The sequence below is a fragment of the Melospiza georgiana genome, chromosome 3, assembly GCF_028018845.1.
Source record: "Melospiza georgiana isolate bMelGeo1 chromosome 3, bMelGeo1.pri, whole genome shotgun sequence".
NCBI classification, from domain to species: domain Eukaryota; kingdom Metazoa; phylum Chordata; class Aves; order Passeriformes; family Passerellidae; genus Melospiza; species Melospiza georgiana.
The window spans coordinates 94,893,122-94,905,611 of NC_080432.1; the positions used below are offsets into that span (position 1 = coordinate 94,893,122).

The window sequence follows — 12,490 nt, forward strand, 5'->3', positions numbered from 1 at the left end:
ATGTTTTGAAGAGAAACATGCAAATACTTCAGAAATTAGGTGAAAGATGTGATAAAGGTGTATATTAAATAAATTATGGTATGAAGATCTGGTCAAGAATTTCTGTTCTGCTGATCTCAATAATATGCTGATCCTGTTGTGTGGCTTATTCCACAAAATTGAGTAATTGTTTTAGAGATAATTTCAGCCTTCTAGAGAAGAGGATATTTTGAAACAGTTTTCCTTTTTTGTATAGCATTTTTATGGTGTCTGGTGCTCGGGGTGGTTTTGTTGTGATAAAGATAGTAGGTGTCGTGGAGGTTCTTAAAGAATCTTCACGAATTAAAGTGAAAGCTTCATGCTGCTCAATTTGAAGAGAATGTTTAATTACTGGGTATTAGGTGCATGCACTCATTGAGGCAAAATTTCTAGCAATGATAATTTTCTAGCAATGAAAATTGCCTTAATTCATACTAGTTCTTTCTTCTGAAGAAGGTACATCTTTTCTATCTGCTTTCAGGTACCAAATGCTGAATCAGATCATGAGCTGGAGTTGTTTGCCAGCTTGGTGATTTCTGAGTTCATAGAAAGGCTTATCAGGTTTTCATGGGGCTGTGAAAAAATCACTTCTCTTTTATTCTCAGTGTCCTTTGTAAGGATGCTGATGGTTTGCTGACTTCCTCATCTACTGCTGCACACAAGGCCCAGAAAACTGTCAGTCTTGATATAAAGAGCCTTTTCCTGAACTGTAACTACCACTTTAGAGTGGTAATTACATCATGTTGGGATGGCTTGAACTGTTTTTCTCTACATGCATTAACTAACTTTTGTAAACAGAAGAGCTCATCTTTTGAGTCCTTCTATTCTCACCTTTTCCATGGCATGAAATTACCTCAAACTGTCAGGTCTGCAAGACAAAGTACTTGACACTGTTACTCTAATAACGCTTTTTGAGGAGCTCACAGTGGAATGCTTCCTCTGGTTTTGACTTTGGCCTTTCAGATAAATCTTTGTTTTAAATCCATAAGATAAAGCTAGATTAATTCCTTTCACTAGAAAGAGGTAAAACTAAATTTAAAAGCAGAATCTTTATCTAATCTAAATTTAAAAACATAATTAGTAAGTTTCTATGTTGTTGTCATCTTTTGCATTTGTACTTGCCTCTGCTTCTCCTAAGAATTCAAATTCTTATTCAAATCTATGGAAACATATGTGGAAACACATTTATTGTCCCTGTTCAAATGTATTTATAAACTTCTACAAAAATAGGTTCTGCACTTCTGTTTCATGTAGGGACATATAAAGCCACCAGAGGGCAAAAGGAAGTGAGACTGGACAAAGCTGTTAACCTGCAAATTTCCACATGCAGGCAGGCATGTGTGTGCACACATCCTGGTTTTCACTTTGATTTTTTCAAACAAGATAGGTGCCCTGGTGCAGTGGTTATATAGCTTGCTTTTCTGGATTCAGAGCATGCAAACACAAAACTGGTATTTAATTTTGTTGAAAATAATTTGCTTTTAAAATCCATTATTTCAAAACAATAAATCTACAATGAGTTATGGCTGCCTGGCGCATTGCACTTACACCCAGTGAACTCGTGTATTAAAAAAAAACCAACTTTCTGTAGAGAAAATTGATCAGTAAGGATACTGGAAATAATGCTGCTGGTGATGCTTCATCTGCTTCGTATTGAAGACAGCAGGTGACACTTTTGCCTTGCTGTAATGAAAGCACTCTGTGCAGGGAAATCATTGGTACAGCCATGGGATATGCTACAGTCATTAAAATGGGCATGGAAGTGGAATGTGTCTGTAAGTATTCCCTCTTCTCAGCAGTAGTGGTAGGATGTACAGAAGATTTATTCCCATGGTTTGAAGGAAGAAATAAATGTCCTAATGTTCTAATGTTCTTTTAATGTTTTTTTTTCCTAGGAATTCTAGCTGTTATATGTAATTTGAGTGTTTCTTTACAAGTAGTTTTCAGTAAGCTTTTAAATGAAATGGTTGCCTGTCTGATCCACGTGATGAAAAAAGTTACACAAGTGATGAACAGCTTGAGAAATTGTTCCATGTTAATTCTGTTCAAATTTGAAGGCCTCTGTGCCTATATGTGCATTGAGTTTTGTCCAGGTGAGAGGTAACGTAGCTGTCCTATCATAGTCAGTGCTATAATCTCACTTGCAGGTAAGACTGCTGTAGGTAGCTCAGCAGTGCCTCAGCCAGTGAGCAGGAGCAGATGCAGAGTGAAAAGTTCAAGAGCTGGGGGACCATGGACCATGTATAATATAATTAACTTGAAGCACAGATCCTTGTTATCCTTTGATTTAGGATCTCATCTTTATTTGACAGTGATTATCAGGATAATTGCAACATTTTTTTGTATGAAGCAAAAGAAAATGAGTGTCAGAAGAGGGAGGAGAGAAAATGACAGAAATTCAAGTATAACAGAATGGTCATGATATTGAAAAGAGTGCTTTAAATGCAGAAAGTGGATAAAATGCTTCTGAATTAGTGCTGTCATTGAGGGATAATCTCTTGAATTGTCAGACTGCTCTCTCTTTCACTGTTAAAAGGTTTAATTCTCTTCCCCTTTTTAAATTATTTTTTCACTTAGAACAAAAGAAGTGTTTTTCTGTCTCTAATTCAAAATAGTTTTTAAACTCTATTTTCAAATATTGATATCCACTAATATAGAAGACTGCAAGAGAATGTGTTTTTTTGCCATCTCCAGTCAATGCTATTGTTACAGTAAATAACATTTTGTAGAAACATGTAAATTCTTAGAGTTTGTGTTTAGGCATCCTTGTGCAACGATTTTGTTGCATAAGTGAAAGTTAAACTGGCCTCATAAATATGTTGGCCATTCCTCAGTTCTTGTGGATGGGTTACCAGGATCCAATTTCTTTAAATATTCCCGAACTTGACTTTTCCACTGGTCTTGGCAGCCTGGGATCCCTCAGTCCTGAGGATAGCAAAGACCTGTCTGCTAGACACGGAACTTATTAAAGTTCTACACAAGGACAAAGGAAACTCCTTCTCATTGTCAGAAGATGGTGTTATCCTTTGCTTCATCCTTCTAGCAGACACCAGCTGCATTTTGCCACTTTGGTCTACATTCTAATCCTAAACCATAATCTCTCATTTGAGCTGGCAGCTCCATGCACTCTAGCTGCTGACGTTTATAAAGGGTGATTGTCCCCTCTCAGCTTCCTGATCCATCCCTCCTAAAGATCCATACCTCCAATCCCAGTGAGATTGTACACACCGCTAAGACTCTGTATTTGATATAAACATAAGGGGTACTTGGTCAAAGGAATTGTATCACATCCCTGAGCTGAAGGTTTGACTGCCAAGGTATTTCTGGGTTTGTATCTATTTGGTTTTGTTTTCATAATTGCTTTTCTTAGATTATAAGCCTTTTAGGAAGGAGCTATATATCTTTCTCCACTTGAGTTCAATAAAAAAATGCCATGGGATTTCTCTCCTCTGAGTGTATCTGAGGTGTAAACAAATGAGAACTACATAGTTACTAGCAGCCAACTAATAACACGATGTGTTTGTTTGAATGCCCCAAGTTGAGACAACTACTGACTAGAGCAGGGCAATATTTAGTCTTTTTCTTTGGACTTTCTGGATGTGCTAGTTGTTGATACCTTGAACTAAGAAAAATCCCAACCACAATTTACTCTTCTTGTATTAGTAAAAATACCTTTCTTATTGTAGCAGTGGTAACTGTCCTAATGAACAGAAAACTGTTATCTCAAAATAATGTATCTAGCTAGTAGTTGTTAGTAATTATTTGTAATTATTTTCTTCCACTAATTACTTTTATTTGATATGTGAGTACATCTGGAAGCTAGATACCCAAATTGTCTAGTTAATGTAAAGATACAAGAGATTATGATTCCAAGATCTAAGCTTTGAATCTCAGGTTATTGCTGGGAGAAATTTTCTGTGTGCTGATTGTGGCCACACATCTGGATTTCCATTGAGGGGAATTACCAAGTGGAGACCATTGAAGGCGGATGGAAGGGGTGGTGAACCTGCCTTTTCCAATTCAGCTAGTGGTTAGAACTTGGTTTGTCAAGCTTGAGGCAGCCAGGTAAACTGCTCGTATTGGGTGGAGTGGCATTTGTCCTGCTTGAGGCAGACTTACTGCAAAAGTTATATTTGTCTTTGGAACTCCTAAGGAGTAAAATGGGAATGCTTGAGGTTATATAGATGTACTCTTGAATATGTGACTGTGCCCAGTTCAGCAGGGGGATGAGTGATCTGCAGTTCGCATCAACTCCTTAAGGAGTACAGTTTTTAAGACTTTGAAATATCACAGAATTTAAATGTATTGGTTTAATTTCACCTTATCTCACTGACAGCTGCTGTGTACCTCCATGAGTATTGTGTGTGTTAAAGTAGCAATGTGGACAACGCTGTTCAGCTCTGCTCGCCTTTGTGATGATAGAAGCCAACATGTAAATATCCCTCATTAAGTTTTATTGGTGTACTGTGCAGCTTTCTTCAGCACAGTGTTAAATCTCACAAATTATTTTATATGGCTAGCCAATGCCTTTTTACTTGTGTGGTTCTCACTGTTTTTGCAGCTTTTACATTATTGCGCCCAAATGCTGCCTGAAGAGCAGAGTTCAGCTCACTGGTATAGTGATGGTTGCAGTTCTTTGCTTGGGCTGTCCCCATATGGTACAGTTCCCAAAGTGCCATCAGTAAATTTTGACTTCCCTCAAACACATGTATGTCTGCAGAGTATATCAGCAAAACAGATCTGTGCTGAAACATTGTCTCAAATCACCTTGGGATAGCACGAGAAGCATCAGACTATTAAAAAGTGCAATTATGCCTTTTCCAGTTTGGCTGCCTGCTTTCTACACACTGTCTCCTGTTCTTCCATAGAAAATGATGGGTTTACCTGTCTCTCCATGTCATACCCCGTGCCTTTGCACAGTCTTAGATTGTTCTAGTTGCATTAGTGTGCAGCAGGTGAGGGTTTTAAAACTTCCTTGGACATCTGTATACAATGCAAACATATATTACTGTTAGGATAAGGAGTGAGCTGCTGTGTTTCCATGTTTTGTGGGTTTGTTTTGTTTTTATTTTGTTTTGTTTGGGGGGTTTTTTTGAAAATCAGTGTCTGGTTTTTGGTAGCTGAAAAGTGCATTTAAATTACGGAAAGAAAAATTAAACTCCTTGTGGCTCGTTATTCCTACATATATCTCACCCTCTGTATTTCAGAAAAAACGTAAAATCAAGGACTACACAGGCTTTTAGAACAAAAGATGAAGTTATTAACCCAGAAAACAAATGGTCTATTTTCCATCTTTTTTTTGCTTGTGAAGGACATGATGTTGAATAAACAGAATACAGTTCATTTTTTAATTAATTGATTAAAAACGCTGAAAGGCATATTATTTTTTTTAAATAAAATATGCATACCTTGGTAATTTTGCTCTTATTTCTTAATTCTATTAAGCTTGAAGAAGCATGTTCACATTGATTGATAAGGAAGAGTGCTGACTGTTTGGCAGTGGAAGGGAGGAGGGTTCTGAGCACTGGCTGCTTGTTCCTGTCATACTGAGAGCACTAATGGGCACCAGCTGGGCTGTAGCTATAGCAGCTTCACCACTTCAGCCTCGCACAGCACGAGCTGCTGTGGCAATGCTGCAGAAGGGCCTCCTGTGCAGATTTAGGAAGTACACACTTCAGTTGTTGTTCCCTGGGCAACAGAATAACTGCAGACAGCTGGCTTTGCACCACCTGAGCTGATCAAACGGCAAACCCTGTCAGGCACTGATACTTCAGCTCCTCCAGCTTTAGTGTGAATGTCTGCAGGCAGTGATGTAGGAAGCACTGTCATTCAGGTTTCAAGGTTAAACACAGGGGAATGAAGTAGAGTGACAGCAAAAAGTAATATGAAAACATTGCTCCTGTAGATAGTGCAGTCAGGTGTGTATAGCTATTGGTGATCAAGAATTAACTTTAAAATATTAAATTACTGATGTACGTATGAAATATCTTTTAGAATTATTCAAAAAGAGACTGGGAGGCTAGCAATAATTGGCTTGAATTTCGGGAGAAGGAAGAACAACCAAGGCTGATAGATCATGTTTTTCATTAAGAAAGACCATAAAGAATGATTGAACATAAAGATTAAAGTGGCATGTAAAATGATATGGCTGTGAAGAGCCTATATCTGGTTTGCTGGAAGCTTCTGACAGGTCAGGACTGCAGCAGCATGGTGGGCTTTAATGCAGCAAGTGATGCCAGAAGCATGAAAGGTGGATGATTGAGCAGTAGTGAACTGTAGCATTGTCCAGTGTGGACTGTATAATTGGGATTAAGATCCACTTGGATATGTTGGATGAGATGGAGGGGTGGGAGGGGCAGGTGGTAATATCTGTAAATGTCCACTGAACTCTTCTCTTGTACTTCCTTTATATTATAGTAATATCAACTTGACCCTTTGCTTAAGAGGGGTGCTAATTTCTTAAAATACTCTTTTAAACTTTGTTTTGATATAATAATGATTATTTTTAATTACTCCTCTTAAAATAAGTTTCTCCTTTATTTTTTTCTAATATCTGTATTTACTTCAAAAGGTAGTAGCTTCCCTTTTGCAGAAGCAGCTTCAGGGAGTGAACATGGGTGAAGGATAATACTGACTTTTAGTGAGTCCTAAATGTGCATCTGTCCACACCTGAAACAGGAAGGGGAACAAATTTGGTGTGTTTCTAAATGTACTCAGTCCTCATTTGCTGAAACTGCAGGATATTGATTAGTAGCCACACTTCCATTGAGGGTTTGCTTTTTATATTCCATATATTCTTTGAATTTTTTTGTATTTCATATTTGTTTTAGTAACATTTGATGAAAGTCTCTCTAAAGTAGTTTCAGGTGGTGTTTTTGCCTTTTGTTTTGTTGGCTTTTTTTTTTTGTTTTGCCTTGGGGACAAATTAGACTCTGTATTTCTTGTTTGGCTCTTCTGATTTACTGCATCAGTGGTCCAGATATCAGTTAGTTTCTTAGTATGTTTACTGAGGTTGCATGTTAAGTGCTTTAAAAAAACTTATTTATTACAGGGAATAAATTAAGAAGACTGTGTAAACAGATTTTATTGTATCTGATGTTCAGTTGTATTCTTTGTAGTTTTGCAGTCTGTGGCATTTTCTGAAGGAATCCTTATAAGAATTCTGAATTACTTAAAATTTTAAGTTTGTCTAAGTCTGGAAACGTGCTAAAGCTCACTTCTTTCATTCTGCAAGTCTTTAACTGTAGGAATTGCTGATGCGAAATCAAGAGCGATGTGAAGTACATAGGCTGTCCTTTCTGACTTTAAAAACTACCAGTTCATAAAAAAATTGTAATTTTCTACAGCAACAGGAATGACTTTCAGTGTCCTGAACAACTGTACGGCATCTGGAATCAGCAGTGTTCTTATATCCACAGATTTTTATTTTTGCATCCAGTACAGAAATGATTGTGTTGTTTTTAAGGGATGTCTACTGGCTACCATGTTCAGCAGCAGCAGCAGCAGTGCCATGAATTGATTTGTTGTGTGTGAAGGAACTTTATCAAGGAGTAACAGCTACCTGTAGTTACCCTTACGGTGTTTCTTTTTGAACTCTGGTCAGTAACTTCTTGTTATTTTTAAATTTCAGGCAGGTATTTTTTCCCCAGGCTTATTTCTCACTCTTAATTTAAGTTGGAGCAGTTCTCCAAGGGGAACAGTGTTTGGATGAAGATATAATAACAAATGGAATCCCATAATAAATCGGATGTCCCACCAATCTACAGCTTTTGCTTTTTTTTCTGTGTTGGAAACAGCTGGAGGTATAAAGCTAAAAATTGTCATGGAAATAGTCCTCATTGAGAAGTCCTTTTGGTACTGCAGGGAAAATTGATATTAACTGACCATGTTGTGACCCTTTGCAAATTGCACACTCCTTATATAAAGGGTTTTCTGGCTTGCTCAACTTGTAAAGTTGGCACCAACAATGGCCTCATGTTCTATAGCCAAGATTATCTCTTAGGCTTTGGCTGAACTCAACCAAGTTTGAACTCAGTAAAGTTTATTTCTTACATTTGATTACTGTACTCGTATTGCTACCAGTTTAATGTGTAGTTGCTTCCTAATTCAGTGCTGTCAAAGTATGGGATTACTTGTTTATTCCTTAAATTCTGTTTTGCTTGTTTGTAAGCCTGGATCATTTCAACAGAACTAGGTAGATGAAACTATGTGCAGTCACTCTAGCAGATATTATCCTCTGCCCAGGATATAATATTGGTGGACTTGGGGAAATGGTGCAAAACAGAGGATTGTTATAGTTGGAACAAGTACATTTAACTCCATCCTTAGCTGTACCTAGCAAAACTACACTGAAGATGTGTGATGAATTTGATAAGGGATGAGAAGGAACAAATATTTCCCCCTCTTGAATGAGGATGAATAAATATGACAAAGATTCAATAGTTCATTGTCTCATTTCTGGATCATTTAATGTGAACAATGCGTGAGGAATACAGTGGGACATCCTTCTTCAAACCTTTGACTTACTCTCTATGAAAGTTCAGTAGTGCTTAGTAAACCTTGTAACATTTTTCTTAATATACTCAGTGATAAAACTTCAACATAACCTTATCTGTTCTCTTCTGCATTGGTGCGGTGACATAAATAAAAATTCTTGTTTCAATATGCAAAAAAATGGTTTTCAGCTAAAGGAATGCATAGGTGCACGACATAGAGACACCGTATTTTTACCTTGTTTTTCTTTCTTTTACAGAATAACTGCCATTGCCATTTAAATATTAGTTTCATACTTGTCTTTTAGCATTTTAAAGAGATAATGTGAGAGCTGGTAGATGAAAACATTGTCATTTTGTATGCATATGTGCAGTAATGTGATGTGAAGATAGTAAAAGATGGGAAAACCTGGAGTTTCTTTTTGCCTGTAGGCATTCCGGATAAGCAGTGGCACTACATAGGTGGTAGTGAAATTACCCACTAACACTGGATTTTTAAATTTTCATATGATCACTTGGGAAATAAGGCTATATGGGTAGTGCCACAAATACTGTATACTGTTAGTGAGCTTTTCATGTGGCCATGGGAAGCTTGTGGGACTTAGATTTCAATGTAGTGAGAATTCCTGTTTGTGTTTGTGGATTTTGTGTTTGTAGGTTTGTAGCTAGTGGTTATTCTATTAAGAGGAATTGCGACCCAGAAAAGACTCCACTTCATCTATCAGAAGAGTGGCACTTTCACTCAGCACTTAGATTTGCCCTCTCTTTTACAAGAGAGAAAATGGTATATTTTAAAAAGTTCCTTATATAAAGGTAAATTAGGCCTTCCTTAAGGCCAGCCACATCTAAAATTCTCTGGGTGGCTCTGGAAATTGCCTTTTGGTGTCACACATCTGGGAATTAACAAAGTGTCAGAACTCTCCAAGGAGAAGTTAGTAGTGCTCTGAATAAAGTCTTTATTCTACAGATTTCAGCCTTGTATCTAATTCCAGAATTTCTCCAAAGTTTAAAATTAGAATATTTGCAATGGACATACAGTTGTTCAAGATGGATGGACATTCAGCAGCTGGAAAGTGGTGTGTCACTTTCCCTGAGCATCATCAAACCCAGCTGAAAGCAGAGGATAATGTCTTGCTGAGTGTCAAAGTTTTGTGCTTGTTGGCTTTTAGTGTTATCCCTTTCTGACATGCAATTTAATTTGTCTTCTACCACTAGTCCCAGTGAAGTAAAACAGACATGGAACTGCACAAAATTCAGCATATGAAATTCTGCAACAACCTGTACTTCAGTTTTCAAACCACCAAAGTGTTATAGGAGGCTGGATCACCTCAAGTTTCTGGGGGATTTTTCTCTCAATATATATATACACATGCATATACACTCATGCTTTGGCTCCTTCAGTCTTCAAAATGATGCTTGTTTAGTTGTTTTAGGGTTTTCGGTCTGGAAAACTGATTGTGCAAGGAGCTAATACTCCAGTTTGAAGAAGCTAAAATACCATTTCAAGGCTGTCTTTAAGATTGTGGTTCTGTGTTTAGAGCAAAGATATCTTGAGAATATTTTTCCCCACCTTCCTCCATCTAAAACCTTTATTGCACAAAGCAGCAATACTTGCAATTTGAATCTTTTTATGGAATATAAATTTGATGTTGCACTTCAGTCTTTGATTTTCAGTCTTCCCTCAACTGATTTGGCCTATGTGGAAGTAATTTATTTTTTGTTAAGGATGAGAATTCCTATTATATGGTGCCTCTGTAATTACTCATTTCTCTTGCTTACAACAAAGAGAGCTCGGTATTACAGAGTTTATTACAGGGATTTGTTTCCTTTTTTTTCTGGTATTCAGAAGACAGCTAAATTTGACCACTGTATATTTGCAAGTTTGGTGCTTTATAGGTGTGTGTATATGATGTGTTCTCACTGCTTCTTGAACAGATGCAGTGCATTGAAATGTTAATGCATTTGCTCCATGTTTTACCAACCAGAGTTTGAAATAATTTTGGGACCACCTAGCCATCTACTAGCAAGAAAAGTTGAAACCATAAGAATGTGGTCTGTTTTAACTTGTCAGAAAAAAATATGGTGTAGGAGGTGATCATGCAAGTTTTACAGGCAGCTTCACAATTATCAGAGAATTTTAAGAAAAGTGGAATAACAGCAGATTTTTATAAATTAAATGAGAAATCTGAATTGAAACTGAACCAGGATAGTGAAACATCAATGCTGGATGTTGCTGTACATGTCACACATGAGATAAGGAAGGGGCCCCTGGAAAGGGCCCCTTTGGTTTCTGTATTCAGATACCTGCTATGTAAGATGGCCTTCATAATCTCATTATATTTGCATATATTCTAGTGGAAGTAATTTTAAATTTATCAAAAGTGAAAAATACTTAAAATCAGTCTCTATCCCTTTAAAAATCTGGCTGCATAAAAATTTCTATTTGTTAGCTAGCTGGTAAAATTCAGCCACAAAAAAACCCTCCAAACCAAGCTAACCCAAACTATACCCCTCCATCCCAAAGCTACTTCAGAAGTGATAGTTGATTCTTCATTTTTAATTATGTCATCAATCATACCATAAATTTTAAGAATTGGGCTCACCACTGATTACTAGTTGAAACCTTGTAGATTAAATTTCAACTAAAAAGAAAAAGGTAATATTTATTAAGTAATTCTTGGGGAAGATCGGACCTATCAGTGTATTCAAAAGTGTTTTTTGCAGAGTACTTTTTAAAATCTGTTTCCTGAATATTAAGTTTCTTTGTGACATTTTAAAGTTCTCTTAAGACTCGCAGTGCTGTGCTGGAGAGGAAAGATGGCTTGAGGAGCATGTAGTTTGTTTTCCATTATTTGCTTTTGTGATTCTCTGCCATGATCTTAATAATAGTGGAAAAGCTAATGCTTTATATGCATGGTACAGACCTTTTAGTAGTTATAATCTACCAGAAACTGTTCATTACTGGTCTGTCACATTGAAGTGAAACGTTTGATAAGTCTCCCGCTCTTTAGCTATATTGCACTTTAAGTTATTTATTACTTGCATGGTGTACCAAGCACACTGTGTGTTGGTTTGCCCTTTCCTAAGGAAAGGTAGCCATGCACTGCTGCTTTCTTCTCTTCCTCAGTGGCATGTGGATCTAGAGTAAACAATTTGCCTGGAATGATTTGGAAATAGCCGTTTAGTTAATATGCTCTGCAATTAGCAAAAGTTCAATTAAGTGTTAATAAATAAGGGATTTTCTATCACCTTTAGATGTATGGTCTCCTTTTACTGTATTCAACTTGTATATCCAAATAACTGTAGAACAGTTATGTGCATCATACATAGAATTTGTGCTCAGCACAATCTGTCAAATATCCAGAGACTGTGTGTTCTGAATTCATATAAAGTCTTCCTCCTATCCCTGTTTCCTGTTGCAGAAATGGCTTTTTTTTCCCTCCAGGTTTCACCTAATGACCTTTTTTTTTTTTTTTAAATTTCATATGACTGCATTTTAAACATTTCTTCATTCTTGTATTCAGGACTTATTATGTATCAGTTACTTTTTGTCCTATTCTGTGTTGTTCGGCTGCCTCTTTTTCCATATAGAATATCCAGATTGGTGACCTTTATAATACATGGTTTTTTCCTCTGTTAGTATCATTTTAGGCTGAGAAGGACTTTTCAGTGTCCTTGCTTCCTTTTGAAAACACTCTCATCACATGCAGCTGCTGCCACTTTCCTTCCACTGATGAAGTTGGTCGCGTTTGCTCATGGCTCTGTAATCAGACACTTGACTAAAATCATCTAAAATGTACTTGGAGATGGGGGCCTGCAAAATGACCTCAGAAGAGAAGATGTATCATTTCTTGCTGCTTATCCTCTGGACTTCTCGTGTAGCTCATCCTGCAGCCAGCAGTTGCTCCCCCTGCTTTTGCTCACCGTGGCTGTTGCTGGTTCCTTTGTTCCCGCTGGAGTGAATCGCACCGACCTGTTCA

General features: G+C 37.2%; 1 protein-coding gene across 1 annotated transcript in view; it reads left to right on the forward strand.

Annotated features, from left to right (window-relative positions):
• Nucleotides 1–12,490, forward strand: part of EIPR1 (EARP complex and GARP complex interacting protein 1) — a 72,221-nt gene that overhangs the window by 21,493 nt on the left and 38,238 nt on the right. The window lies entirely within an intron of this gene.